Source organism: Engystomops pustulosus, chromosome 11 (genome assembly GCF_040894005.1).
Source record: "Engystomops pustulosus chromosome 11, aEngPut4.maternal, whole genome shotgun sequence".
In the NCBI taxonomy this organism is placed as follows: Eukaryota; Metazoa; Chordata; class Amphibia; order Anura; family Leptodactylidae; genus Engystomops; species Engystomops pustulosus.
Window position 1 is genome coordinate 56146239 of NC_092421.1, and position 26604 is coordinate 56172842.

The window sequence follows — 26604 nt, forward strand, 5'->3', positions numbered from 1 at the left end:
TCCCAACGAAAAAAAAAACGAAAAAGAACAAAAAATTCTATTTATTTGTCTCCCTTTATCTATATCTTTCTTCTTTTGGTTGATTCTTACAGCTGAAAAACGAAGAAAATGGCAACGAATGACAGGTAAGATGAAGGTTTTTATTCCGTCTGTCTTTGTGTTTATGGAAGATTATTGTGTGATTATTTTGCTCCGTATTGTGATGGCAGAAGCTTCATAGATTCTAGAAATCAGCTTTTATAACTGGAGATGTATGTTTCTGATTTGGGGGATTGAGTGGTCAAACGGATTCATTTTTATCTTATTTTAATTGTTTTTTATTTGTTTATTTATATTTTATTGGTATTTGTTTACATTCTTCACTATTTGAATGTTATTTGTATTCGCTTGTGTATATATATATATATATATATATATATATATATATATATATATATATGTAGAATAAAAGATAGATAAACATATGTAGATATAGAAAGATAAATATATATGTAGATTGACAGATATATAGATGGATAGTATTTTTTGCTGTTGTATATTGTCGATTATTTTTATTTTTTAGTGTGTCTCCTTTTCTTCTTCTTTCCTATTTTTTAAACAAATGTTTTATGCATCGCTAAACAGTATTCTATCCAAGTTATCGAAATAACTCATAAACATGAAGAATTCAGCAAAATTATTGTGTTTATGTGGATTAAAATACAGAAATAAACTTGACCTAGACCCAGACAACGTCTATTGCAGAGGATACAATGTTGGGGAACTGTTCTGAGCACTGGGGGCTCGTAATTCCAGGGTCGGCAAAATAATCCTGATGTGGAAATATGGGATCTTCTGGAAAACCTCATATATCTTTATAGCTTGGGATAGTGAAGGTCTGGGAATAGGAAATGCATCAGATATGTCATTGGTTTAGTTTTATTCTATAGGTCTGTATGAATAGGTAGCAGAATCATCTATCTATCTATCTATCTATCTATCTATCTATCTATCTATCTATCTATCATGATTATTCTCCATGATATTAGATATTATTGGGGATAATCTCTGCATAGTAGTAATAATGAGGATCCACATGTGGGAGGGGATTTATTCAATATGGTGTTCATAGGAACTGACGTTTTCATTATATCTGACACTATTAATATCTATCTATTTATCTATGTATGTATGTGTGTATGAATTTTTCGATTCTTACATAGATGTGTGTGTATATGAAGAACGATACCGAGATAGATATTGTTTTATTTTTCCCTTTGATTCATTAACCTTCCATGATTTATTGTGGCTGAGAGTCTCTGGCTCCATCTCTTAAAGGGCCGGTCTCCTGTTTTCTCCAGTATTGAAGCATATCCCTAGCGTTATCCTCTAGTTCTTCTATATTGCTCCCCATCCTCTGTATTACTTATCCTGGTATATAGTTGATGTGTGGTATGATATATACTGTAAAGGCTGTGCCTGATATTATGTATGTAATAAATGACTTATTTCCATCCATTCATTACAGCACATTAATATTAAGTATGAGCACAGCATGGACTATAAAAGATGGGATTATTATTTGGAGCTTCAAGTCATTTCATCTCTTGGCTTTCATAGAACTTAGTTTAAAGTTGTGTTGTTATGTTTCAGAAAGTAAAGTCTATTTACCTAACTACTTCTTGTCTATTTACACATCTATCTACCCTTAATTTTTATAGTATATATCCATTGTTTATTTATATCTATGGATTTATCTGTTTTATCATATATATATATATATATATATATATATATATATATATATATATATATATGTGTGTGTGAATCATGTATGGTCCTTACTATTGCTAATCTTTATCTATATATCTATTTGTCTACACCATAGCTATCTATTTTTATAAATATGTTGATGTTTTAATATATGTATCGCAATCTTTTTTCTTATCTTTTCAGCTACTTAATTTACTTTTTATCTACAGTATCTATCTAGCCATCTTTGATTTATATATCTATCTATTATTTATCTCTCTCTATATAACCATTATTCATCTAGCTATCATATATCTCAAATCTATCTTTCTATCTCCTATCTATCTATCTATCTAATCTATCTATCTATCTAATCTATCTATCATCCATATATCTAATATATATATATAACTGTTGATCTGTCTATCTGTATATATACCAATCTAACATATATCTCCTATCTATCATCTATATGTATCCTCTATCTCATAACATATCTATCTATCTATCTATCTGATATCATGATTATCTGTGTGGTCTCAGCTTCTGTACAATAAAGCATCATTGCTTCTCTATCACCAGTGAGAATTCATCACTGGAAAGGCTCCCAGTCACATGGGAAGATCTGTCCAATGAGCTGCTGGATGTTTTCCTCAGCTGTAAACACTAAGACAAAAAAACTTTCCACTAAAAAGCAACTATTGGGCACACAGGATACATTGTATATAAGAATTATAGACATTAATATTAGTATCATCATTATATTATCATCATTGTAATTATGATTATTGTTTTTACAATTATAATTAGTATTATATGTTTCTCATTATATAGGTGCACAGTCACACGTAGAGGAAGACATCGGGGAATGTGACCTTGAGAATACAAGGTAATCCTTACACTAGAGATGTTACTCATACAGGACTGGTCAGCTCAAGAATTAAGTCCACCCTTTAATTAATGATTGAAATTTCTTTATTTAATGGAACCACATTAAAATATCAACCATCAGATAAATAGCTGACAAATATCACTGTCACATGTCACACTCAAATTGTAGAGTTCCCTTTAGGAAAAGTGCAGCTACAATTCCATCAATGTTAAAGTGTTATAAGACAATTCCCTGTCTTTCTGCCTGTCTTTCTATCTATCTACCTATCTATCTATCTATCTATCTATCTATCTATCTGTCTGTCTGTCTGTCTGTCTGTCTGTCTGTCTGTCTGTCTGTCTTTCTTTCTTTCTTTCTTTCTTTCTTTCTATCTATCTATCTATCTATCTATCTATCTATCTATCTATCTATCTATCTATCTATCTATCGGTATAGAGCACTGTTATATTTTTTGTTATTTTTGGGGGCCTTTTTGTGTCCCGAGTAATTTTACGTATCTAATGATTTATCTTGCAACTGTTATATAGAGAATTGAATAATGTCACAAATGTCACAAGTGACAAGTTACATTAAACAGTTGGGTTCTTTATAGACCACTTTAATGAACATCAACATGTATTCATTTGGCTAATTTCACACTACCGTTCCTTTCCTCCGTAAAAAAAAATAAGTAGGTTTTATGAAGGTTTAACGTATCAATTAAAAATCCCATTGACATCAATGTAAAATTTATGTAATCTGTTATGGTCAGTTTGGCAGGCATCCGTTATCCATTTGGATAACAGAAGAAAAGTACTGCAGCCTCCGTCATTTTTTTTATCCAAAAAACACATGGATAACGGACCCCTGCCTAAACGGAACATAATGGATGACATAAAATTTACATTGACGTCAATGAGGTTTTTAATAATTGGAAACTGGGGGTCATTTATCACATCTTTTGTGTGTGATTTGCACCCTGTTCTTGCTTTTATTTTATGCCCTATGTGTCTTTGTAGTCTCATTACTTTGTCAAATACAGCGGTTTTTTAAGACTTTTTGCACAATTCATTGTTTTTCCAATGCATGATCAGGACTGAAGTGTTTTTGCACAATTATTTGCGCCTTTTGAGGCACTGCTGGGAAAATGCACAAAAGATTGAGCAAACAAAAACACCAAAAACAGACTATGAAAAATGTGACCCTTGGTCCATCCCAGTCCAGGGTTTTCCAGTCTATTGTCCAGTCAGACAGTATAAGGACACATCTATCTATCCATCATCAACAAGTATCTATCTATCTATCTATCTATCTATCTATCTATCTCTCTATCTATCTATCTATCTATCTATCTATCTATCTATCTATCTATCATCTATCTATCTACGTATAGAAAGTCCAGGCAGCAAACGTTGCAAACAATCAATTGTAGGTGCAGGCTTTGTAGAGTCGGGTCAATGACTCCCCCATAAATAAATAAGTAGAAAATAAGCAGCACTCCAGACGTCCAAGTCTTTTTGTTTGACTTGGACGTCTGGAGTGCTGCTTATTTTCTACTTATCTATCTATCTATCTATCTATCTATCTGTCTGTCTGTCTGTCTGTCTGTCTGTCTGTCTATCTATCTATCTATCTATCTATCTATCTATCTATCTATCTATCTATTATCTATCTATGCTTCTTGCTCATGCATTCTGCCTTGATTATCCGCCATGTATTATTTGGCACAGACTTGTAAATTTGCTTAAATAGAACTGTGATAAAATCACGTCTGGACTAATACGCCCGACAAATCCCTGGATTAGAAAATTACAGACTAAGAACAACTGTTGAGTTGTTCTCAAATACATTTTGCCCATTCAATCAAGAAAAAAAAATCTAACGCCTCTTCATATCTTACAACTACAACACAACACAAACTGTTAACAAGTATCTGATAAAACGTGTTTATGTTACGGGTGTAGTTTTTCGGGTGTGTATCAGTGATAAAGTTTTTACAATTTTATCCTGCCAGACAGACACCTCTGTACATTGACCACTGTAAAGATGGCAAAGATTACATTCAGTCATTTAGCATTGAGAAGCTTTATCTGATGGGAGTTTTTTTTTTTGTCTTCTTCAGGTTTAACACTGTAGAATTATAGATATGGCCTGATGTGTCACTATGTAACTATAAATGTGGCCTTCACTGGAGGCTTAGCTCTAGGAGGAGACCACAACTGTCCTGTCTGGTATTGCAGTTCACACTCATTGGGAGGAATTTCTCATTGTAGTTACATCCGTTCTCTAGAGTACAAATGTCTCACAATTGCTAAAAAATTGCAACTTTGCAAACATTTTCCAGCTTACTTCACTTTACCCTAATGACACCAGATTTTTCTAGTGAACCCAGAAGTGGTGGACAGATTTAAAAGTGCAAATTTTCAAACGTCGTAAATTTGGCTGCACGTTTCCTCCTTTCGTAGGAATTACTTAGTAATCTGTTATGCAAAAAATTAGCAACTTTTATTTGTAAATTTTTAAGCAAAAATGTGCAAATCGACTGCAAACATTAAGACCTTGCGGGAAGGATTTATCAGAGCTTGTGCACCTGAAATCATGCAGATAGGCTCTGAATTAGGCACAGTTCCACGTGTACAGCCAGAAATGACCCCTATTTCATCATTAGGCCAACCCCATGCCAAGTGGACATGGAGGGAAGGGGAGAGAGGGCTGCTTAACATTCCTTCCCCGCGCTAACCATAGCAGTGCCTGGCACAGTCTGAGGAGCAATTTTTATGCCAGGTTGAACTATGTAGAGCTTTTCGTGGTGGATCACCCATAGGATTTATCAAGAGGCCACAGCCTCCTGATCCTGCGAGTGCCAGGGGCTGGGGATTACATCATTATCACTCTGGTGCATGGGTGATTGATAAATCCCACTCATTCCTTTTAAAGGGGATGAGCCGCATTACCAGACACAACATTTGGAGAAAGAGTTGGATGAATCGGAAGACCCTTGTTATAATAGCCCTTTAAAGTCTCTTGCACACAGCTGTATAAAGACCCCATACGAGTTCTTGTATATAGGGACACCACCCATAGACTCCTTTTTGTTACCTACTACACAATGTGTGGCAAAAATGTATCAACCTAGTTGTTATACCCATTGAATCTGAAGAGGTTTTCAAGGAATCATGAAAAACCACTTGGGGTTCAGGGCAGAAGTGACCAGATTAATAAAAGGTACTTACCCTGCATCGGCTCCTGGTTCAAGCATCACAGTGATCTCCCGTTCTTCTGCATTGCTGCGTTTCGGGACTTCCTCTATGTCAGAAGGGAGACTGCCATAATGCTGGAACCGGGAGACAGAGCAGAGTAAGTTAGGACTTTCATTTTGGGACACGCCTGCCCTGACCGCAAAGAATGGTGATCCCCCTTTCTTCTGCACTGCTGAAGTATCTGGGGGTTCAGGACTTCTTCTACGTCAGACAGAGCATGGTAAGTACAACCTTTTATTTTGGATGAAAATATGTAGGGGACCTAGCACAACCTAAACTTTATACAATGTCTATCGGCACATATATAGCAATATATGAACTGGAAAGAAAAAAAAAGGAATGTGCCGTATGACAATACAAGAGTAAACCTTTATTCAATACAAAACAAAGCAAATCTCCCAGCATAGGGATGATAGAAGACATAAAAACATTTAAAAATGTACCAAGTACATATCAAACCATATAGTTGGTAGTGCCAGGTAAGGCAGTCCAACAAACCATTTCCTCCACCGACAAAAAGGAGGTATAAGAACCACCCTTGATGGTATATAGGTCAAACAAATAATATCTTAGTAGGCACACAATACAAGCTCTAATATAGATAATACAGTAGTAGAAATATCACAATGGTCTTAAAAGCAATGTGCTATCCCTATTGTATCTAAAGGTAAGTCAAGAAGAGCGTATATGTGAAGTATCCATACATTACAAGTCAGTAAGACAGGTCAGGAGGCTGTGTGGGACAAAGTCCCATGCTGTCCACAGTCAGGGTGGTTCGGTCGGTGGATTGGAAAGGGAGGGCTCCCCACGCGTTCCGTCCCCAAATGGAGACTTCCTCAGGGGTCACCCCTGTCCTGGCCCCCTTTAGGGACACAGAGCCTAGGTCCATTGACCCCTTTAGAAGAATGCTGGTCTCCTATTCTTCTGCACTGCTGAAGTGTCTGGGATTTCGGGACTTACTCTATCTACATCAGAAGGGGAGTAAGGGAGACTGCTGAAACTGGGAGACAGAGCAGGGTAAGTACAGTCTTTTATTTTCGGTCGCCCCTAGACCTCTTTAGAGACACAAAGCCTAGGTCCATTGACCCCTTTAGAAGAATGCTGGTCTTCCTCTACATCATAAGTGGAGTAAGGTAAACTGCCATGATACTGGAACCGGGAGACAGAGCATGGTAAGTACAACCTTTTATTTTGGGTTTCTTACACAGGTATTTTTGTGTCGCACCTCACCCTTTTGTGGCACAGCTGCGCTAGCCTCCATGCGACACAAATTAAGTGGTGTTTCTGCGTTTGTCCAACTGAGTTGAACCGAGCACCATATTTAAAATGCAAATAGTGCCGCACGCCCTATGTAAAAGGTGCATCACAAAAAAGTTGGTGAACTCTATCGGGCCAGTGCAGGGGGCGCTAGATTCATGATTTCTGGTGCACGTTCTTAATAAATGTGCCAAGCATTATACACAGGCAGAGCACATTTAGTGCAGTTTCCATATTTCTAAGTAAAGGTTCAACAAAGTCTGGGTCCATTGAACTCTTTAGAAGAATGGTGGTCCCCCGGTCGTCTGCACTGCTGAAGTGTCTGGGATTTTGGGACTTACTCTACATCAAAAGGGGAGTACCTCAGTTCTGTTATTGCTGTACCACTGTCTAAAATCTTCAGGGATTCCGTAATGTCTGGTGTGGTGCCAAGTGACTGGCGCAAGGCAAATGTGGTGCCAATATATAAAAAGGGCTCTAGAACTTTGCCAGGCAATTACAGACCTGTAAGCTTAACTTCCATTGTGGGGAAAGTATTGGAAGGGTTAGTAAAAGACTACATACTGGAGTATGTGACATCAAATAGAATAATAAGTGACAGCCAGCATGGGTTTACTAAGAATAGAAGTTGTCAAACTAACCTTATCTGCTTCTATGAAGAGGTGAGCAGATGCCTGGATGGAGGAGCAGCCGTGGATATTGTGTTCTTGGACTTTGCAAAGGCATTTGACACTGTTCCTCATAGACGCCTGATGGGTAAAATTAGGGCTATTGGTTTGGCAGAAATCATTGGCAATTGGATTGAAAACTGGCTGAAGGATCGTATCCAGAGAGTTGTGGTCAATGATTCCTACTCGGAATGGTCACCAGTTATGAGTGGTGTACCCCAGGGTTCTGTGCTTGGCCCACTACTATTTAATATATTTATTAATGATATAGAGGTAGGAATTAATAGCACTGTGTCTATTTTTGCAGATGACACCAAACTGTGTAGTGTAATACAGTCTATGGAGGATGTTCATAGGCTGCAGGGTGACTTGGACAAACTGAATGTTTGGTCATCCACTTGGCAAATGAGGTTTAATGTGGATAAATGTAAGGTTATGCACCTGGGGGCCAATAATCCAAAGGCAAAATATGTCCTTGGGGGAGTAAATCTGGGAGAGTCCATTGTTGAGAAGGACCTGGGGGTACTAGTAGATCATAAATTGAATAACAGCATGCAATGTCAATCAGCTGCCTCTAAAGCTAGTAGGATCTTGTCGTGTATCAAAAGTGGTATGGACTCTCGTGATAGGGATGTAATATTACCCCTGTACAAGGCACTGGTTCGGCCTCACCTGGAATATGCTGTCCAGTTCTGGGCACGGGTCCATAAAAAGGATGCCCTGGAGCTGGAGAGGGTTCAACGTAGAGCCACAAAAATGATAAGGGGTATGGAGGGTCTTAGTTATGAGGAAAGATTAAAACAACTAGATTTATTTAGTCTGGAAAAGAGACGACTACGAGGGGACATGATTAATTTATTTAAATATATGAATGGTCCATACAAAAAATATGGTGGTAAGTTGTTTCAGATTAGATCAAATCAAAAGACGAGGGGGCACTGTCTCCGTCTGGAGAAAACAAGGTTTAACCACCGGAGGCGACAGGGCTTTTTTACTATGAGAACTGTCACTCTGTGGAATAGCATGCCTCAGGCGCTGGTCACAGCAGGGACAGCAGAGAGCTTTAAGAAGGGTCTAGATGCCTTTTTACACCTAAATAACATTGATGGTTATGTTATATAGAATTGTTTCCCCTAAATCCCTTCCTCATCCAATCCCTTCCCTTCCTTGGTTGAACTTGATGGACAAGTGTCTTTTTTCAACCGTATAAACTAAACTATGAAACCAAGATGCTGGAATCTGGAGACAGTGTAGGGTAAGTACAACCTTTTATTTTCGATTGCCCCTGCCCGAGGCCCCTTTAGGGACACAAAGTCTAGGTCCAGTGATTAGATATTCTTCCCATTGGATTGGTCTGTATAGTTATATTGTATATGTTCCGGTTTTACACATTTACAATATACAAAGGAAGCTCTTGTTTCAATCTAGGAGAAAGTGAAATATTCATCAATCAATAAATAGTCTTTGTTAGGGTACATTCAGACGTCCGTCCCCATAAACAGCAGTGGCGGTCCGGCGCCACACACGTGTGGCCCCGTGTGTGCGGCCATGCGCTGCTTTTCTCTATGGAGGGGTCACCTCCTCCTCCTCTCCAGCGCACAGCGGTATGCCCGCCCGGCTGTGTAAATGTACCCTTATTGTTAATTTTTTATAGAATAAGTAAAGCTTACACTTAGCTACTATTCATACATTTCTTGCATTGTATCTTCTACGTTATTTTACCTACATAGTAATTAGTATGGAGCAATGTATAATCACATATGATGAACAATGCTTTAATTGATTATTATTACGGTATATACTCAAGTATAAGCCAACCCAAGTATAAGCCGATACCCTAATTTGAACACAAAAACTGGAAAAACCTATTGACTCGAGTATAAGTCGAGGGTGGGAAATGAATTGGTCACAGCCTCCCAATATATAGCCAGCAAGCACCTGTAGTATATAGCCAGCCAGGCCCCTGCAGTATATAGCCTGCCAGCCCCCTACAGTATATAGCCTGCCAGCCCACTACAGTATAGAGCCTGCCAACCCCCTCTGTTTCATACAGCCAGCCCCCTGTAGTATACAGCCAGCCCCCAGTATATAATATATAGCCAGCCAGCCCCCAGTATATAATAATATATAGCCTGCCAGCACATAAAAAAAAATAAACTCTGTACTCACCATTCCGACGGCCCAGGCAGCTCCACTTCCATCTTCATGTTTGCAGCAGGTCCGCAACTTCTCAGTCTGCAGCTCCTCTTCTTTCTTCAGGCCGGCGGCAGGACCACGACATCTCCGCATGCACAGTTTACTCTCACAACTTTGAGTAAGCAGACAGAGCTGCGCGGGCCGTCGGAATGGTGAGTACTGAGTTTATTTTTTTTATATACCGGAGTATAAGCCGAGTGGGCAATTTTCAGCACAAAAATTGTGCTGAAAAACTCAGCTTATACTTGAGTATATACGGTATCATAAGGTCCATCTTTGCTCACAAATAACTATGGGGGTCATTTATTTTTAGTCAGGACATTTGTGCTCGTCCTCCTTTTTATGCGTTTTGGACTTGTTTGATTTATCAGAGAGGTTGATATATCCGTCATGTGTATCTGTTGGTTTTTTTTACCCTTTTTCTTTAAAGGTGGCACAAAAGTCCTGCATTTTGGGGCAAATATGCAAAAAGTCGTAAATATAGGAGAACAAACAGAGAAAAGACTTAGATAAATGCCCCCGATGACTTCCTTCCTTAATTGCTTCCTTTCCTTCTTTTCCTTACTTTCTATATCATGTCTTTATAGTCTCTTTTTCTTCATCGATCTCCTCTCCTAACTGTAATCTCACATGTTAAGAGTGGGAAATTCTCCTGCCCAGTCTAACAGCCTGTGAAGCTACAGCATGAAGGGGCTCTGATTGCACCTCACAGAGCCCTTCTGGATCATTAGCATAATTTTAAAAGTTGATTTTTAGAAGAAAGGAGACCATGCATAATACATATAAAAAGATTACCACAGTCAGGGTGCCTGGATCTATGAGTAAGTGTCTGGGATTTATCATGATGGATTTTGATGGGAAATTTCCTTTAACCATTAACAACCTGGTCCTTTTTTTGTTTTTTCATTTCCATTTTCCACTCCCCACTGTCAAAAATCTATAACTTTATCTACAGAGCGCTGTGATGGCTTGTTTTCTGCATAACCAATTGCACTTCAAAGTGATGGTATTGAATATTCCATGTCTTGTACTGGGAAGCGGGAAAAAAATGCACTGTTTTCTTGTGTATTTGTATTTTACGGCTTTCACTATGCGCTCCAAATGACAAGTCTACTTTATTCTTTGGATCGGTGCAATAACGGGGATAATACATCTGTATAGGTTTTATTATGTTTTCATAATTTACAAAAATTAAAGCCTTCTGTACAAGGGGATTTTGCCATCTTCTGGTGCTAATAATTTTTTCATACTTTGGTGTAGAGAGCTGTGGGTGGTGTCATTTTTTCTGACTTTTGAAGGTGTTTTCATTGCTTCTAATTTTAGGACTGTAGAACCTTCTGCTCACTTTTTATAGAATTTTTTTATATTTTTCAAAATGGCAAAAAAGTGCCATTTTCGACTGCGGGCGCTATTTTCCATTACCAGGTTAAACACAGTGAAAAACCGTCCATGATTTTTGTTGTGTATTTATATGACTTCTAGGGAAAGGGGTGAGTAGAATAGGTTTTTTCAACTTTTTATTATTCTTACAATCTTTAACCCAAGGTTGTCTGATTGATCCTACCATATACTGTCATAATATAGTAATGAATGGGTTAAAACAAGACAGTCTCGGGTCTTGGGAAAACCCGAGCCTGTCAGGGCAATCGATTGCCCCTCCCCGATGATGTCACAGAGAGCAACGATCTTCACCAAGATGGCGGCTCCCATGCGGCTGCAATGTACGGGATAACACCTGCAATCTGTGCTAGCACCGATCAAGGGTGTTAATGGTAAGTGCTTGCTGCAATTTGGTAAGTGTTTTCTGCGTGAGTCCTCTCCATGCACCCGCAGCCGACCCATGACATGCTATAACGTCACGTGTCGTTAAAGGGTTAAAGAACGGAAGCAGAAAATTCTCATCTATGTATTTGCACTGCGTCTATCTATCTATCTATCTATCTATCTATCTATCTATCTATGGTACATCTATCACTACCCTCTGTTGGTGGTGGGGTGTAATAACAACACCTGGTGTAGGTCCAGGCCAGATGATGGAGGGAAGCCCTTCCTGTATCTAACCCCTTAGATACCACTGTCACTATCACCTGTGACATCTAAGAGGTTAAACGGAAAGGATAGGAGTGGATGTTCGCTGTGTGTAATGATGCCTTGTTCCGGAACCAATGAACATTCCTATTCCATGTTTCTAAGTTGTTGTATGTGACTGAATACAGGAAGAACGTCACAATTCATTGTACAAACAGTAGCAGAAACCGGACCATCCTATCCCCCCTGACTTATACTGCAGTGCGACATTCATGTACTATTCTCCATTGACTATAATAGAAGCCATTGGTGTAGCCATAACTGATAGAGTAGATCTGTAACTAAAAGAAATTGGATCAAACTCAGTATAAACCTATATTGATAGATGATTAATTATCAGTCTTGCATAAACTTCTGCTCCACCCAGATCAATGGCCACAGCTAAGCGCCTCCACTTCTGGTGATAGTCGTACATTTCACAGACTTGTACGTTACCTTAAGAACACAGTTGCTTGGTTTTCCTATGGTTTTCTAGACATTGTTGTAAATGTTAAGTCTTCTGATTCAATCTGATTAATGTCTGCAGCGATTTTTGGAAAACTAAACAGGTTTGGAGAGATTGTATCATATAAAGAGCAAAATGACTGTAGTTTGTGTGACCTCCAAAGGTCCTGAAATGGCTTTTGTGTATTGAGAGAAGGAACAGATGTATGAGGATTTCATGGGTAAAGGTCCTTTCTCAGTATAAAATTTTGTGGGTGGTTTAGGTGGCCATGGGCCCCTACAAGTCTTGGCCCCGGGCTACAGCACAAACCACTTATATTATAATCCACTACTGCTCATATTATTGCCAACCAAATAATACCTAAAGAAATAATACCCTTATGTTTCGCTCATCTTTATACCCTACAGGGAGTCTTTGATTGATCTCCGATTTGTGCCTTCAAAAGCCAATAGCTTGGTGCCTACAAAAGAAATTGGGGCACATTTACTAAGAATGTGGGAAATTTCACTAAAAGTGCTCTGCCCGTGTATAATGCTCGGTGCAACAGATTCACTAAGAACGTGCGCCAGAAATCATGAAACTGTCACTTTAACCTTTAACATAGGGCGTGCGACAGACTTTGCATGTTAAATCTGGTGCACGCTCCGAATGAGCGCCACAACGCCCCCTAATTTGTGTTGCATAATGCCTGGAGCAGCTGCGCCACAAATGTGGCACGGACGCTGCTTAAATACCTGTGCAAGCAGTTTACACCTAAAAGAATGTGCAAAGTCCTACAGAAAACTGACGCATGGTTATTTGGAGATCTTTGTCTAAAGCACCTGACGGCAACTACAACCACAGTGACTCCAATAATAATGCAAGGGTGTATGTTGTTCAGTAAGAGAAGCTAAATAGATTGTGGATTGTGTCTGATCTGCACAAATCATGTTATAGAGCAGGAGGAGCTGAGCCAATGGTACATAGTGTCCTAGTTGCAGACAGCATGTTATAGAGCAGAAGGAGCTGAGCAGATTGTACATAGTGTCCTAGCTGCAGACATCATATTATAGAGCAGGAGGAGCTGAGCCGATTGTACATAGTATCATACCTGCAGGCAGCATCTTATAGAGTGGAAGTAGTTTAGCACATAGTACGCAGTGGTCTATCTACAGGTAGGGTGATATAATGGGTAGATGTTATAGAACATGAATAAATGAGCAGATTATACATAGTTTACTAAATAGTAGCAGCATGTTATATAGAACAGGAGGAGCAGAGCAGATTGTACACAGAGCCCTATCTACAGGTAGAGTGATAGTGACAAGATGTTATAGAGCAGCATGATAGCAGCATGTTATATGGAGCAGGATAAAATAATCAGATTATAGATAGTCTCATATATGCGGGCAGTATGTTATAGAGCAAGGGAATCTGAGCAGGTCTGTCTATCCAACCTTTCATCTGTTCTGTATATGACTTGGACCCAATGTACATTTCCATTTCAAGGAACAAGTACTGCACAAGGTAAGGAGAGGAATGAGCGGACCTTGGGTCTGTGCCGAACATTGCGTGTCTGGGTCCCCAAACCTGAACCCAGACGTCATCCACAAGTTAGAGTTCATTGTTCGTGCTACACCCCCACCCCTCCAGTAACATCCACAATCGGTGTTGGCTTATCTGTCTATCTTCTGACTATTATCTATCATCTATTCCAGTGGTGGCTAACGTATGGCACTGGTGCCAGAAGTGGCACTCAGAGCCCTCTCTACGGGCACCCAAGCAGTTACCCCAGCACAGAGTTTGTCAGACGGGACCTCCTCCTACAGTCCCAGGCAGCCCATGATGTGTGGTTTTCACTGCTATTTTAAAGCAACTTATCCTTGGCTACTTGTAACTGCAGGAGGAGTCCGGAGGTGTGGATAGAGCTGGATTATCATTGATGCCCCCTCTTTGGGCCTGCAATTCTACCTGTTTAAATGGCCCTAGATGGAAACTACACTGATAATCCAAATTTCTCCTTCCTTGAACTGTATTGGTGACCTCTGGCCACCAATACGACTGAAAGCTGTGACAGAGCAAGCAGCAATAAGTTACTGCTTATATTGTCATGTGGGCCCTTTGAGAAAAATAAGTGGGTTTTAGTTGTAGTTTGGGCACCCGGCCTCTAAAAGGTTCACCATCACTGATCTATTCTATGGGGGACAGGCATCATGCTGTTTTTTTGATTAAAAAACAAAGACATTTGTGGCTTTTATTTCATTAATTTCATATTTTTTTGTGCCTGGGGCCAGATTTATTATCTTTTACGCCAGAAAAAAAAATATTATCTATCTATCTATCTATCTATCTCCTATCTATCTCCTATCTATCTATCCACCTATGGTGTACTGTTGGTAGAGATCCCTCCCGGAGACATATAATCAGTATTCATCCTATTGGATTGTAATGGAGAAGATGAAACTACACAATTAACTCTTGGCACAAAATAGAAACAATGTTCTTCCAAGAGTGCGGCAGGATAATGGTTCTGCACTTCTATACCTGGAATAACAATGTTCACTCATTTAGAAAATAGACTCACTTAAAACAATGTTTTCCCCTTTTACCATTGTGTAGCACAAAAGAGGAGTCACAAAAATGTGCGGTGATTTATGGCTGTGTTTTATGTACTGTGCTGGATGACGCCTTCCCTGCCAAATTCAGGGCACTTAGATCTAGCAGCTGTTTAATTGCCTCTGATTCTGTCTTTGAGCTCATTGACTAAAATGTCAGTTTTCATACGGTTTTGCTACACCACTTTACAGCGTTTTTTTTGTTAACCTACTGTTTGCTGATAAGTAATGAAGGCTAAATCTATACATTCCAGAATCTGATATTCAGGAAGAAGAATATAACTCATAGTTATAAACAATGAGCGGTGGATCAGGAAGGATTCACACCCTGGTAAAAAGACAATATTTAAAGGATTTGTCCATAAATTTATTAGAATTTCATTAAAAATGTTTTTTTTTATCATAGACCCATTATTACAGTTTGGAAGCAAAGCAATGGTCTTGGAGACCCTATTTGAGACATCATGTACTGGGGGTTCAGGTTTTGAATCCCACCAATGGCCGCTTCTAGCTAGAATTCATGGTTTTTGGTTTCTTTGTGTTTTTCAGTTTCTTCATTCTGTTCTATCAGACATCTGAACAGTGTAAAACTCTAGATTTGGGTTTTCTTCAAGTGTCAGTCCCCTTTAAAAAGTTCACACATCTGACACACATATTTTTCAATGTCTGATCTTGATATTATTTTTTATTATTGTACTTTTTTATTATTATAGTTATTATTGTATATATGTATAAAGTCACATCTACCCTATTAGGTTTCATGTGTAAGGATAAGGGGTTACAGTAAAAGATCATGGGGGTCATTTATCTTTAGTCATTTATCTTAATGCGTGTCTTTTCTTTTTTTTTTTTTGCAACTTTTGGACTTGTTTCATTTATCTTAGAGGTTGATATATTAAGCAGCTGTGTCTATAGGGACAAATGTCGCACAAAAATCTTAAACTCTTCTCCAGCTTCTTTTAAAGTTTTTCTTAGGAATGACCAGAGACGGACCTTTTTAACATTGATTTGCACCAAGATTGCGACTTTTTCATACGTTCACATCTGGATTTTAGTGATATAACAGACGCAACACTAAAAAATTCTGGCTAGTCTTGCCAGACAAGTGGAAAAGTCGGAAAATTTTAGGTAAAACATATCTTTTTTTTACTCGAGTATAAGCCAAGTTTGGGTTTTCAGCACATTTTTTGTGCTGAAAAACTAGACTTATACTCGAGTATATATGGTATATCAAATGTGCCCCAAAAAGTTGCAAAATAAAATAAATTTAAGAGAAAATTCTAAGATAAATGACCCCCATGTATGTGTTTTATTTTACCTTACCAATCATTCTCTTCTTTGTTCGTCATCTTCAATGAGGGTTTAGTTAGTATTTTTAAGATACAACGCAGGTTTTTTGCCTTTAAAGGGTTCACACATCTGACACACATATCTTTCAATGTGTGTTCGTGATATTATTTATCTATTTGACAGTTCTTTTTTTTTTAATAGAAATGTATTAGGCTTTTTATTTTCAATTTTATTTTCAATTTTTTTAAAATATCATATAATATTTTTAATCACCTACTTGTTGGTTTATAGATTTGTTTTTTTTTTTTGGTTTTTTTTTTTGCAAGCACCAAATCAAATCTAAATATTTTCTGATCTGATCTTTCAAAACAGCAGCAAGCTAATACTGTCCTTCATCCCAGAGCTTAGGGAGGGCAATGGGCGAGGGAAAAATATTATGATATTTATTATTATAAAAATTGGATATATACCAATTTCGAAGGATAATTGGAGCAACATCTGTTCGGATCGATTAGAATCTGAAACAAATCTTTGAAAAATTTTATGTGGCTTCTATGTATTGAATCTTGAATGATCTGCTCATCTCTCATCGCCATTGAGCAAAATGTCTAAAAGTTACACTAAATCAAAAGGATAAAACAGTAAAGCTTTTTCCGACAAATCACCAAATAACTCCAAATTGTTTAACAGTAGTCAAATAATTAGCAAACCAGATAAAATATATGTTTATATTGTACATGCTGCCTATGATTGCCCCATGAGAGCCTGGTTGTCCATAGTCCTTATCTGTAAGAAGCTTTGTAGTTCTCTTCATATCTGATATTTGTGTGGGTAGAAATTCCCCTCTGGATCTTTCATCCTATCACGAATGTATAGATCACCACAATCCGTGACGAAGGTTTCAGAACTCTCTAGAAGACTGAGATACCGAAACATATCGGACGGGTCCCTGGTCACATCGGTTCACGCTACACTTGTCTTTGCCCATGAAAAAAATTGAAGATTTCTCTAAAGTTAAAATTTTTTTTCCAGGAATAGAGAGATTTATATACTTATTTCTGGAACAATTAGAGCAACATTGGACTGTTTCCATTTGAACCAAATCTTTGGAAAAATTTGATAAAGTTTCAAACAATCTCGAATGGTTTACTCAGCCATAGTTATGGGGTTTCTCAACTTTCCCCCTCAGATACTCATAATGGTGGAAGAAGATTCAGGTCGTTCTAGGGAAGATCAGTCAATGCTAGAGGAGGAGACAGGTATTTACTTCTCCTTCCCCATTCATTCACCAAACCAAGAGGCCATGCATGTGAGTGAGAGTATGGGGGAGCTTTAGCCTACTCTTAGGCTAGGTCCACGTGAGGACGTATTAGCTATTTACTTGTAAGTGTTATCTGCATGTACACAATACATATGTAGTAGACATGTTAATATTGTACATATGCCTATATAAGAACTTTCCTACTTGTTCATATCCAAATCCAATGCTGAAAGAGGATTAATGCAGCTTCGCAACAAAGAATCTGGTAGGTGCCTTCAATAAATCTGGGTGCACGTAGATGAGCAGGAGTTGAGGTGGACAGTGCTCGGACAACCTGTTGCCATTCAGAGGATTAGTACAGAGAGGACAGCACATAATATTTTGGTTCACAGATTTTCTGCATATCCATGTACAGGCAAGTGTGAAGTGGCTGGGGCTGGGCCTACAGCCAACCCCATCATCTAAATGTTAACAAGAGGACAGAGTGGTGTTGTGACGCCTTTGACAAACCGATGCAGGAAGATTGCAGAGTCAAACAAAGTTCAGTCCTCGCGCTAATTTATCCTGACAAGGGCCTCTAAATGAGGAGGACACTGTGATGGATATCAGGCAGGACAAATTGATGATAGAAGAAGATTATGTTTCTAAAGATTTCTCATCAACTACGTAATCCATGAATAGAATTTTCTGAAACTTCATAGTTGAAGCCGAGGGGGCAGAGGTGCCAGGTAGTGGCATACAAAGAGTGGACCGAATTGGGCTCCACTATAAGATGAGACTTTTGAGGTTCTTTACTTTTCATCATCCACCCTTATAACATACTTTATGCCAATTCTTTTGTGGGGGTTTTGCACCCAAAGAAATTGCTACCAAATTTGGTAGCTTCCTATTTTTCAAAGGTTTTATAGCAGCCGCATGAGACTCCTCTATGATACATACAGTATAATCTTGAATATATAGTCAGTAGATATATAGAACGGTGATGGATTTGTTACCCTTGTAGGTTATCGGGTTAACTTACAAACATTCAAAGAGATGAATAGACACCACTCCAGATGAAAACTAAGAACATCTCCATTACTGCTAAATTATTATTGGGAAGACCATGGACACTGAATCTTAGACCTGGAACCATTATTCCACCAAAAAGCAAATTCACATACAGCACTCATGATACTGCCCCCATTCATCAGAAAATAAATCTCAAATTATCATATGCTGTATGTATAGAGGTGGTAGGTCCTTCTGTCTGGCCTGTATGTGGCGCATATTGCCAGGACAACTGCTCAAGTCTCAAATTAGTCCTGGTCACTTAGAGCTTCATGGGCTAAAACCAAGCCAAGATTTACAATGGACGACCTTAAGTCATTAGCGCCACCGCTTCCTGGTTGTGTTTATCTGCTCAAAAATGTTTTGGCAGGAAACTTTATCTATTAATGAAGTACGGAACGCTGGGAATTCTGAGACCTTTCCACAAGCAGTAGGCAACCACTTGGAAAAGGTCTGAAAGTCTAAATAGAAGAAGAATCAGTGGGAGACTAAAACTTCTACGACTTTAACCCTCAATACAGAGACAGTTACAAAGTTTTAAAAATTAGGAACTAGGGCCAAGACTTGAGTGCCATGAACCTTTTTGTGCTAGAGGTGTCTGCAGAAGACTGGAGAAATGTTTACTTGTCGCCTTTTGTGAAGCTGAAGGTCTTGTGAAGATGTGGGACAGTATTGGCTGATGAGTTCAGAAATATATGGAGGGGACAGGTTAGGGATGGTTTTGTAAGTCATGGCTAATGTTTTAATCTGGATTTGTTGTGGAATGGATAACCATTGGAGAGACTGGCAGAGAGTAGAGGAAGAGGAGAAGCTCGGAGAGACGGATTTGTCCAGAAGCAGAGTTAAATAATAATAATTCTTTATTTATATAGCACCTACAGATTGCGCAGTGTTGAACAAAACATGACAAATTGGTCCCTGTCCCCCACAATCTAAACAACCTACCAGTATGTTTTGGAGTGTGGGAGGAAACCGGAGGATCCGGAAACCCATGGAAACACTGAGAGAACATACAAACTCTTTGCACATGCTGACCTGGGTGGTACTTGAACCCAGAACTCCAGTGCTGCAAGGCAGAAGTGCTACCCACTCAGCTGCCTATATTAAACAAAATCTACCATCAGGATCCCATAATCTATACCAAACACACTTACATGCTGGTGTGTGTACCCTCGGTCTGGATCAGTTTGCATGAATTTAAATGGCATTTTTTTAGGAAAATGAGGGCATAAGAAAGTAAAGAGAGAATAGATCCAGACCGAGGGGGCACACATCAGCATTTAAGTGTGTTTGGTTTAGATTACTGGATCTTGATGGTAGATTTCCTTAAATGATGGATTGGAGAGCTGTTATAGAGTAAGCTGTGAGATGACAGAGAAGAATGTATCAATAGTCCAAATGGGAGAAGAGGAGGCCATGGCTAATAGATAAGAGTCCTGAATGGGAGCCCTCAGAATTTCCACAAAAATCCAAAATTCTAAATATTTACAACCTTCTAGTTTAAGTCCTAGGCATGTTCTTATATGTTGCTAGTCCCTTCTTTGGATCCTCGTTACAGGACATTGCACAATACAGTTTACATGTCCACATAACAATATATAAGGGTAAACACTAGAGAAATACACTAGAGAAAATAACAAATAGACAGGTACTGGCACTGATGCTGCCTGGTGCCGGTACCACTGGAGCCTTGGTACAGTGTTTCTCCAGCCTTGTGGTAAGACTCTGGTTGTGATTACTCTTCAGGTGCTCTGATGACACCATAATTGGAGCTCTTGGCTGCCAGGATCCAGTTCCGGCGCTCTGCTCCAACAAGTCATCCGATATGCAGCAATTAGTAGATTGGTTTGGTCGGTAACCCAGGGCCCAAGCCTCCTAGGGGCCGAGGGCCACCCAAACCACCCACTAAATTTTAAATTTAGAAAGATCTTCACCCTTGAAATCCTTGTACATCTGTTCCTGCTCTAAATACACATGTGCCCAATTGCCATTTCAGGACCTTTGAAGGTCGTAAAGGTCCTGAAATTGGAAAGTGATAGCAGACAGAAGGAACGCATCCTCTATTCCCCAAAAACTTCATTCTGATACCATATGTAGGAATCCAAAACTTGTAGAGGCTATAATATTCATACAGCCGAGGGCCCTTCACAGTCTTAGTCTACACCCACATCGAGCCCCTGCTTCTGATGATCAGCTGGGTGCTTAAAGGGGGTGACAGGTTGAGTGCCAAGTGGGAGCCGCAGGGTGCGAGGGGGGAGGTGGACTGTGTGGGGGAGCCAGAGCCAATGCACAAGCAGCCTTCAGCAGAACAACCCGACAAACATAAAATAAATCATACATTGTCTCCATATTATCATGTTTAACAGGTTCCCAGTAGGTTGTAAGTGACAAGAACTACAATGTGGGGCAGATTGTTCAGGGTATTATCTGAAAACTCACATTTGTGACATATGCTTTGAAGGTTAATTTCAGTGTCTGTTATGCTTCTTTTTAGTAATTTTAAATCCCATTGAAACAAATAGTATCAATTAGAGGATCATTTCTTCAATGTTTTTGTATTTACAAGACATACAAGGATAAGTTCGCACTGCCATTCAAAAAAGAATGGAAATTCAATGTATCAATTAACATTTCCATCCATTATGGTCAGTTAGGCAGGCATCCGCATTGCATGCTTTTTTTTTTAAAAACTGAGAAAAAGTTCTACAACCTCCATTACTTTTTTTGTCAAAAAAAACCCCCACAGGATGACTGCCTAATTAACCATAATGGTCACTGGGATTTTTGATGTCATTGATGTCAATGGGATTTATAATTGATACACTAAACCTCTGTTCCTTCTTCAGTGATGAAGGAACAGAGGTTTGAATGGTAGTTTGAACTGAGCCTAATAGAAAAAAGAAAGTGTGAACATAAACCATAGAGGATCTACTGTATGACCATAGGTGGTCAGAGTATTTTAGTGGTTAGAAATGAGCGGAATCGTTCAAAATTCAATTTCCTGAAGTTTCAATGTATTTTTCATAAGATTAAGTTCAGAACTTGAGTGCATTGCTCCAACTGTCCTGGAAATTGGGATATTTAGTCCTCAAAACCACATTGTTAGAGGACTAAGGCTAACAATAACCATAACCTTAAAGGTAAAAGTTGTATAAAATGAACAAAACAAGATAAGACCTTTTAATAAATAAAGTATCTTTTTTTAGAGGATTAGAGAGGGTTCTACATCAATTTCCATGATAATTGGACCAATAGCAGTTAGTCCAAAGCAAACCAAACAAAAAACATTCAATTTGGTACAAAAAAATTGGTAAATTTAGATTGAATTTACAAATCATCCCATTGCACATCTCTAATGGGGATATTAGTTGCTGAATGCAGCTGTATTGCATGATATTGTGGTGTCTATATGGAGGGGGCTCTGTAATTACAGGAGCAATTATTTATTTTGCAAGGAATATTTGGAAATTATGCTGGAATCGAGGACTAATAGTTTGTCCATCCAAAATTTGCCTTTTTTTTGGTTTACTTTTTTTAATGCAAATGACATAGTCCCATTCATCTACATAAGGCTTTCAGAAGTCGATGTCATTGTTCACAATACAAGCCATTGAAATTGTCCTACAAACCAGATGGGAATAATATACCAAGGCCACACTCACACTGGCAGTTCTCATATGTTTTGTCAAAAAAGGGTCATCATTTTACAGTATGTTCAGAGCTGTGAAGAATAGAGTCATTTTTATTGTCTTTGTGATAAGTTCCATGAGGTCTGATAAAGTTGGTGTCACCTATGGCAGCTTTAAGACCATTTGTACACCTTTATGTGGATAAGGCTACCACTAGGATCCAAGTGTTTGGCAGAATTCATAGGGAAATAGCTAAGTTTGTTTCTACAAATAGTCAGAATTTAGAATTTTACTGATCAGTTTATTAATTTAGAAACAGGTTTTATGTCATCTACAGTCATTTTGTACTATTCTCTTATAGTATATACTGTGCACTATGGCTCTCCGATAGCAAAGCAAATATAAAATACAAAGAAGTTATGGAGCTGCTGACAGGTCCCTCTGCACATTGAGATGCGTTTAAAGAAATAACACACAGACTATCTGCTTCTAAAGCATCCAGAACCTGGGTAACATATTAAGAACATATCTATCGTTTTATCTATGTTTTTTACTTAGCCATACTATTATATATATATTATATATTTATTTATTTATCTATCAATCAATCAATCAATCAATCATATATCTATTTATGGACTTAGCTGTGTGTAATTTCTATTATCTGTATATCATATTGTTTATCTATCTATCTATCTATCTATCCATCCCACATCTATCCATCTATTATCTATCTATCTATCTATCTATCTATCTATCTATCTATCTATCTATCTATGGACCTAGCTGTGTGTAATTTCTATCTATCTATCTATCTATCTATCTATCTATCTATCTATCTATCTATCTATCTATCTATCCATCTATCACATTGTTTACCTGTGTAACCATGATCTATCGAAATATGTCTACCATCTATCTATGAATTATTTTACAATATGTATGTCTATTATCTGTATATATCTATCCTACCTCTATATATCTATTTGTCCATTATATGTTTTTTTCTATTATCCACCTATCTATGATTTCTGTCTATTATCGTCTGACTATCTATCTATCCATTTATCATCTATTATATTACTATATTTCCATGATCTATCTGTTAATATTTCCTTACACATTCTATTATCTATGTATCTACATGTTGATCTCTCTTCTTGCTATTCAATGTTACCAAAGTTCTGTCAATATCACATATAACCTCATCATAGACATAACCAACTATATCTCCGTATATTATATTATGTATACAATAATATACAATTTTAATTGTTTTTATTCTTGCTCATGTAATGTTTATTTTTCTAGTTATGTAATTGTATTATCTCGTAAATACAATGATAATAAGTAATTTATTTCCTATTATTATTATTTTTATTTCACATGCGAGTGAATTCAAGTCTATATTGACACCTATAATTATAAAGTTAGATTTAGATTCCGGACAGATAGGCAGACGCATATATATATATATATATATATATATATATATATATATATATATATATATATATATATAAAGAGATAGACAGATAATATAGATAATATTTACTTTAGATAGATAGAAGATTTATAGATAAATATGAGATAGATTTATCAAATATACTTTGCTCTAGATCTGTATACTATCTCATATATCTCATATTTATTATCGATCCATTTATCCATCCATCCATTTATCTATTTCATATCTATCTATATAACTATCCATCGATAAACTACATTTACAAGCTTTTCTTTACTTAACACTTATGGAAAAGTATGTTATTTTATTTTCATTTGGTGATATATTCATAGAAATATTCTATATTTTAGCCCCGACGACCGACAACACCGTCTTTACTTTCTGAAGCAGAATCTTCCACACCTACCTGGCTCATCCTCAATATCCTACTTCTCTGAGTTTTCTTGCATTATGTCTCTATATCTTTCTTTAGTCCCTCAGAAGTTTATACCAAAAGTTTTAGACTCAAATGAAAACTTCCTAAAAAGTCAAAAAAGAAATCAAAACATGAGCATAAAATGAATTGCAGGAGTCACAAGTGCAGCCTCAGCTATTTTCTCTGCAATTTTGGGTGATGGAATCGAGTTAATGTAAAATTTCAGTGTGAAAGCTTTAATATTGTGCTGGAGGTATTAATAATAGATGTGGTATTAGTGACAGGAGCCACACATCACATAGGACTGAGGGCTCATTGTGGAGTGTTAATGAGATCGATGGAAAGTTAATAAATATGGAGGGGGGAACCTGCAAAAGTAACCAGGACCCTTCTTATTATTAATAATTCACACTGCAGGGATGGGATCATTGCATTACACAGGGAACACACAATTGATGCATTTCGATGGGAATCAAGACAGACAAGCAAATAATACATTTCCCTCCAATACATTATAGTAGCAAAACTTAGAAATTTCAGCACAAAAGATTTTCTTTTCTGATTTAATTTGTGCAGAAGCAGCAGAACAATAATTAAACTTTAATATTTTTTTTCTTTTTTTTTTTCCAATAAAAGCTTCCAGCGAGGAAAGTGCAAATGAAAAGCTGTCAAGATGTTCTGCAATGTAATAATCATGTTTGTTCTGTCCAGGAAAGGTAAAACCTATTGGAACATAAACATAATGCATCAGTTTATTAGTCTGTATTTAGACTGAGTGGTTTTGATTTTTATGCTGTGAAATATCACAATATTTTGTGCCCGGATTGTATGATTTAAAGATGGTAATCAGAAATATAGGTTCTAGTATACATCCTCCTATAGACAGATCCAATGATGTATCGCAGTAAAAATAAGACAATACAAATAAATAATAAAAAATAAATATATATTATTTACCAATAGTTTAATGAATACACTTACTGTATCACACTCCTTCTATATCTCTACTATTAGTTTCAACTAATCCCCAGTTTACACTGTTAAAAAGTTTTACAAAGTAGAGACTTTGAAAAGAAGTAAAAGTAAAATTTTTGCCTGAACTTTTAATATCACATAAAGAAATAGAATAAAAGAATGATAAAAGCAATGCTAATATAAACATATTGATACCACTGCTACTACTGGTACAACACATTATATCCCCTATTATATCTGTCGAACTAGTAGTAAACCTAGTGCCAATAGTATTAGTATGATTAAATAGCAATACATTCTTCTTATTCCTACTACGAATAAAATCCTACGATTACGGCTATTGAAATCCTACTATTAGCCTACTAATCTTAATATTACCACTACAGATAAGGATCTTACTACTACTAATAAAAATCAAACTATTACCACTACTGATAAAAATCAGATTATTATAGCACATTTTACTTTACTATTGCCATTACTAATAAAAAAATAAATAAATGAAAATAAAAAAAATCCTATTATCACTACTAAAAAAAAACTTACAATTACCACTATTAATATAAATCCTACAAGTAACACTACTAATAAAAATCACACCATTAACCTTCTAAGAAAGATCCCACTATTACCACTATTAATAAAATCCCTACTATTACCCGTACTGATAAATAATTCTACCATTGCCCTGCATATAAAATATGCTAGTGTTACTACTAATAAGAAATCGTAATATAACAACTTACAATATATATCCTGCTTTTACCTACTAATAAAGAGTCACATATTTACAACTACTGATAAAAATATCCTACTTTAACTAACAGATCTCATTATCACTATTCATTAAAAAGGCCCTATTATTACCAATACTAATGAAAACCTACTATTACACAACTAATAAGCAATTCTTACTATTAGACTACTAATAAAAAATCTAACTTTCACCACCAATAATAAAAAATTCTAATACTCTACTACTAATAATATTCAATATATTACCAGTACTGTTACTGTGAACATTATGCATGTAATGATAGGTATGATATAGTAATTATAATAAGGTCAATTATAAGAACTTATACAATAGAAACAATAATTGACTAGTTTAAAATCAAAATGTTAATGTGAAGAGAAAAGTCGTTGATTAGGAAAAATAAATATAAAGAGCTCAGCTACTTAGTATTTTGGGAGATGTATATTTCGGGTGTGTGTAACATACCTCATTCTGGACATGGATTTGGGATACAAGAAATATGTCAGGAAAATGCATGAACTATCCATCCAGACCAGCTGCACCCCAACCCCCACCCCTGTCCAATCAGGAATTGCAAGTTAAGCTTCCTAATCATTATATAGGTTACAAGCAGAAAGATCTATCGATCTACAGATTTTTATCTAACCTA

At 37.2% G+C, this 26604-nt stretch overlaps 2 long non-coding RNA genes across 2 annotated transcripts in view; one reads left to right on the top strand and one right to left on the bottom strand.

Moving 5' to 3' along the window:
* LOC140105854 (uncharacterized) lies at positions 1-25046 on the top strand. Its single transcript, XR_011850661.1, has 3 exons — positions 1-125; positions 2566-2620; positions 24860-25046. It is a non-coding gene; the product is annotated as an uncharacterized lncRNA (long non-coding RNA).
* Positions 23960-26604, bottom strand: part of LOC140105853 (uncharacterized) — a 35992-nt gene continuing 33347 nt past the window's right edge. The window contains exon 4 of the long non-coding RNA XR_011850659.1: positions 23960-24946. This is a non-coding gene — a long non-coding RNA (uncharacterized lncRNA). The remainder of the gene's footprint in view (positions 24947-26604) is intronic.